The sequence below is a fragment of the Podarcis cretensis genome (assembly GCF_951804945.1).
Source record: "Podarcis cretensis genome assembly, chromosome: 9".
Lineage (NCBI taxonomy): Eukaryota > Metazoa > Chordata > Lepidosauria > Squamata > Lacertidae > Podarcis > Podarcis cretensis.
In genome coordinates, this window is record NC_137178.1 from 13,804,575 (window position 1) to 13,810,659 (window position 6,085).

Here is a 6,085-nt window from a genome sequence, read left to right on the forward strand (position 1 = left end):
TGGAGGCTTTTAGTGGACACAATGAAGCCCTCCCATGTTTGGGCCTGTATGGTCATGTAGCATACCTGTCAACTGTCAACCTTCCCTTTTTTTGCAGGAAACCCCCTTCCTTATTCCAGCGCCGTTTCCCACTGCTTCCCACTGCTATCTCGGATTGTTAGATATCCCGTAGACTGTCCCCGGGACAGGTGAGGCTACTGATCCCTTATTTTCGAGGCTGCTGATCCCTTATTTTCAAATCTGAAAGTTGACAGCTGTGCATGTAGTGCAGGAAGAGTTCCCCAGAGGACATCCATACATATCATGATTTGGATGAGGTTTCTGTGAGGGCTGTATTCCTTTGGGGGAAACAGAGTGCAAATCAAGGGTGAGTATGATACATGACAACGGCTACATAAACACCATGCATTTAAAGAACAGCCCCCCCCCCCAAAAAAAAGAGAATATTCTGAACTGTAAGAAACTTGTTGCACACAAATTAGAGGAGATGGATTTACAATTTAATATTGCGACAGGTGGTGGCACCTGTTCGCCGATAAACCTTGGCTTAACACCACCAACGAAGCTTCCATCTTATTTAACTACCTTATCTGTGGTGATGCACAGGTATGCCTTTATAAAGGCTAGATTCAATGTTTTCCCATCAAATGTGTTGGGTAACAGACTCTCCAACGGACAGATCTCACTCCTCTGTGACTGTAAAAGTGGATCTATAGAATCGTTATATCATATAATCTTCTGTTGTCCTATACATTCGGCTTCACGGTCCAAGTTTCTGGCCCCATATTTCTCGAGAATAGCTGACAGACCTCAGGAAGCCCAAATAATATACTTATTAAACGACGAAGACTCAAGTAGATCCCTTGCAGTCGCTAGATACCTGATTAATGTCTTATTTCATAAGAGGAGAAATGGATCACTGTATGACTCTGACAGCTTAGCCAAACTTAAGAACCATCAATAAGTGCCAGAACTAAGACGCATATCCCCCAAAATCTGAGGGATTTAAATTGCGGTTGACATAGAGGGAGCTTATTGTGTATAGTTTACTTAATTGAAATAAAATTGGTTTTATAGGGGTGTTTTAACTTGGATCTGTTTAAATTGTATTGTTTATGGATAAATTTTGATGTATTGTTTTTAGATATGGGCCAATGGCCGTAATAAACCAATCAATCAATCAATCCCAGGACCCTTAACAAACTACAATTCCCATAATTCTTGGCGGGGGATGCATACTTTAAACGTATGGTATGTACGCAGCCTTATATCTTTCATCCAGTACCCTACATAATTCCAGCCACACAAATGGTAAAGGTTTCTTCCAGTGCTTTATTTTCTTTAAAAAAATGTTTAGGGGTACTCTCATTTTGACTCAAGAAAATCCCATTTTATAGTTCAAATCGGAAAAAAATAAATACAGTAAATGGACAAAAGGACAAAGATTCACAAAATGTTTAGGGGTATACGTACCCCTGCATTCTCCCCCCCCCCCCGAAAAAAACCCACTGGTTTCTCCACACATACATTGTTCTCTCCATTCAGGCAAGCAAGCTCTGTCGCAGTTAAAGAACACACCCAAGCCAGGAAAAAGCACCCAAGAAGGGTGGTGCCCAGCAGTTGGTGTCAGGAGTTGCCTGGCTGCTTTCTCAAACTCCCCACTGCTTGCTATTCAGACTTTAGCAGGAAGTTAAGTAATGCTTCAAGCAAGCCTTCTATCCTATGCACACTTATCAGGAAGGAAGGAAGCTCCACTGAGGTCCATGGGGCATCTCCTTTGGGGCATTTTAGTGTATTTTTGGTCTTTGTTGGAAGCCGCCCAGAGTGGCTGGGGAAACCCAGCCAGATGAGCGGGGTACAAATAAATTATTATTATTATTATTACTATTACTATTATTATTACATGCTCTTTCCACCCTTTTTGATAAAAAATGGGAAAGAGGACAAAGAGTAAGGACAGAGCATCCTCCGCCTTTCTAAGGAGGGTTACCTGAACAATTTGGTCCCGCTAGCAAACTTGAACAATTTGGTCCCGCCGCCTCACTTCCCACTAACTCTAGTTCATGTATGAAGTAGTTTAAAAGCACAGGAGTACAGCCTTTCGATCTTTGGCAAAGTTTCTCATTTCCTGGTCGATTCTGAGGTTTTTGTCCCTTCACAAGTGGAAGGATTATTGTACTGCCCTCCCCAAAAGGCGTCCTTATTTTTTTGAAAGTCCTTCATTTCATTTGAGAGCATCAGATTAATATATAGGACACACTGCATATCCCTCATTGAATTCAAATGCCAGTGTTTTGAAATGTTTAGTTTGCAAACTTAAGCAACTGGAATGATTCCTGATCAGTGAAACTTATTTTAAGTACGTAGGGAAAGTGCTGCTGGATGAGACCACACGACATGAGCACAATAGCACTCTCCTAGTCATAGGCTTCAGCAACTGGTATTCTACTTATTTATTTGTATGTAGCATACTATACAAATACATTTGTTTTCTTGAAAGCCACATAAACACTCTCTTAAGCTTATAGCATGTTCCTAAGGGACGCGGGTGGCGCTGTGGGTAAAAGCCTCAGCGCCTAGGGCTTGCCGATCGAAAGGTTGGCGGTTCGAATCCCCGCGGCGGGGTGCGCTCCCGCTGCTCGGTCCCAGCGCCTGCCAACCTAGCAGTTCGAAAGCACCTCCGGGTGCAAGTAGATAAATAGGGACCGCTTACCAGCAGGAAGGTAAACGGCGTTTCCGTGTGCGGCTCTGGCTCTGGCTCTGGCTCTGGCCAGAGCAGCGATGTCACAGAAGTGTCTCCGGACAGCGCTGGCCCCTGGCCTCTTAAGTGAGATGGGCGCACAACCCCAGAGTCTGTCAAGACTGGCCCGTACGGGCAGGGGTACCTTTACCTTTACCTTTTAAGACCTTTTAATGCCCCTGAGCTTCCAGCAGAAATTAAATGTTTTTATCCCCTTGCATTTTAACTTATTTTATCCTCCTCTTCTTATAGGACATTGATTTTAGTAACATTTAGGTTATTCTGGTTACTGTGTTTTGGTCTTGCTGTAAGCTGCTTTTCATGTGTTTATGAAGAAAAGTAGGGTTTAAATTGTGGAATTAATAGAGGAGATAAAGGAGGAGATAAAAAGGAATGGCAAAGTGAGTAGCACTGAGCAATCTCATTCCATGCAGCTTTACAAGAAGTAATGGTACATACCGCTGAGCCCCAAAATGGAAAACTATCCTGGTGACACGCTGGCCAAAATTTCTAAAATGAGAAGTGTTGAGTCTCCAGCCTGCTTGAATTCCACACCCTATGACAATGAAGCCTTTCCACATAATCCTGTGTGTGAAGTCTGACTCACTGATATATATTTAAAGGCACAATCTTCTTTTTCCATTTGGTTTTTTTTTTAATAATATTTATTGAACATTTTCAAATATAACAGAAAAAAGAAAAGAAATAAAACATCCATTTTATAACCTTATTTCCATTGGCATCTTTCCAGGACTTCCCCACCCCACCCCCTCTTGTATTCCAATTCCTTCAAATAGATTCAACAAGTTCTTACCCCAAATTTTAAACTTATTATAATTAACCCAATGTTAAAAATGTTTTTCCATCCCCTAAAATCGACCCCGCTCCCTTCCACGAGTTCCCCTCTTTAATATGCAGAACAGATTAAAATAAAAGAAAATAGAAAATAGAATAAAATATAATTTAACACCCTTTGGATTCCAAATTTCCCTCCCCCCTTTCCCGGTTGCGTTCCCCAATGTCCATCAATGCCTGTTGTCATCCTGGAGATCCCACATCTAGGCCGAAATCCTTCACAAGTCCACTTTGCTGTCTTTTTAATAGTCTTTGCCGTCTTTTTAATCATCTTTAGTTTCGAGCGTCCAATCTCAGAAAAACTCTATCTCAAAAAGGTCCATTTTTTCCATCCAGATCTCTGTATTTAAGAGTAAAACTCCAATTTTGTTTCTTTAAACCTTTCAAATCTGGATGTCCCAAATGTTCCCACTTCCAACTTTATCCAATTCTTGTTGTTCATGTTGTTCTTATTATTCTCTCTCCTCACTTTCCTCTAGTTTCTTTTCCTGCTCTCCTGCAAAAATGTTCCAATTCTATCTTTTTCCATTTGTTCCAGGGTTGCATTTGGGCTTTGGCATGGTTAAGTATCATATTATTAAAGAGAACTTTTTGTTTGTGATTAGCAATATAGCATAGAGGGAGTGAAAAGGAAAAAATCTTCATCTGAAAATGAATTTTATTTAAAAAAACAAAATGAAAACCAAGAACATATTTTTTGTAAAATAGTCATAAAGTTAAATGCTCTAGAAATACAGCAGAGGTGCAGGTAATATTCTACCCAATCAAAGCATGACATAGACTAGGGGGTTTAAATTGAGCAGAGAGACGTGGTTCAGAACTGAGCTTCAGAAATAAATGCCGTAAGTAGTATGCACAGACTGCATCTGTCTCCGCAATGAGGTATCTCTGTTTATATTTAATGAGATGTTTCCACAACAGTAACAGTCTGAAATCTAATCTCACCTGGCTGTATGCAGTGTTAGTCCTACTCAGAGTAGACACATTGAAATTAATGAATCTTAGGTCCATTACAGTGGTGCATTGGTTCTCAAACACCTTGGTACTAAAACAACTTGGAACCCAAACATTGCAAACCCGGAAGTGTTCCAGTTTGCAAACTTCTTTCAGAAGCCGAACGTGCTCCATTTTGAGTGTTAGGCTTCCGTTCTGAGTGTTACACTGAAGTCTGTCTGTTTTTGGCAATGTATTTATTTTGCGTTTTTGTTTTTGCTGCTCTTTTTGTTGTTTTTGTGACTGTTCAGCTACTGATTGATTGATTGTGTGACTGCAGTACATTGTTTATTGCTTTCATTTTATGGATCAATGGTCTTGTTAGATAATAAAATTCATGTTAAATTGCTATTTTAGGGATTGTTTTTAAAAGTCTGGAATGGATTAATCTATTTTGCATTACTTTCTATGGGAAAGCGCACCTTGGTTTTGAAACGCTTTGGTTTTGAAACAGACTTCCAGAACAGATTAAGTTTGAGAACCAAGGTACCACTGTAATTGCAATGGATGTACTCTGAGTAGGACTAACACTGAATATAAGCCTCCTACCGCATGATACATGGATTCGCTGCTGCTCTTTTACCAAAATGAAAGGGGGCAGGGCAGAAACACCAATAGTAAATGCTGTACATAATGGGAATCTGTAAGAGCACCCACTCAGTGTTTTATGTATTCCACTTCACCAGAACCTAGAGAAGTCCCAATCCAGGTTTTACCAAAAAAGACAAGTTGCAAAACACACAGCTGGGCCCTGAACTTTGTAGGTGTGACCTTCAAGGAAATAGTTCTGAGCATGCTCAGAACAGATGTATTGCCTCCTTAGTCTTACTGGAAAAAACCTGCAGGTATGGCTAAATTACCATCATGCAGGAAGGGGCAATAACTGCAAAATCAGGTCTATGTGCCATTAGCATACACATGTACTATCATTTTGTTTTTCTGCCTGGATACAGGTGGATGGGACCTCCCGGCTCTTGCACTGAGGTTGACTGAGTGGTAAAGAGGATAGGAGATTGACAGAACTATCTCCCTCCCTAAACTAACTTCAAATGTATTATGGAAAGATGCATGAGACAAAAAAGAGCATGGGTTTGAGATTTTGGAGGAAACTCTTAAAAAGACCGGCTTGACATTTCACTGGGTAGGGCTAAGCCCTGCTTGTCCTGATGCACCAAGTCACCAATGACTTTAATCAGGAAATAGGAGAAATGAGTGGAAACAAAGCAAGAAACCAAAATACCAGAATTCAATAACCATTCATTTCTAGTCCCGTTCCAAAGGCATTGTCAGTTAACGATGCACACTAATAGCTTGGGCTGCCCACAGCAGGACGGGACCCTAATTCTGAGCATACCTTTGAATCCACCATCAGTGTCCAAATTAAAGCATCTCAAGCGAAGCCTCTGCTTCGAAGCGGTAGGGCAACTGCGGGCGCGTGCCAGCTAATATTCCAACGGTACCAAGGGATGCAGCCTACAATGTCCTCGCACGGCTTGT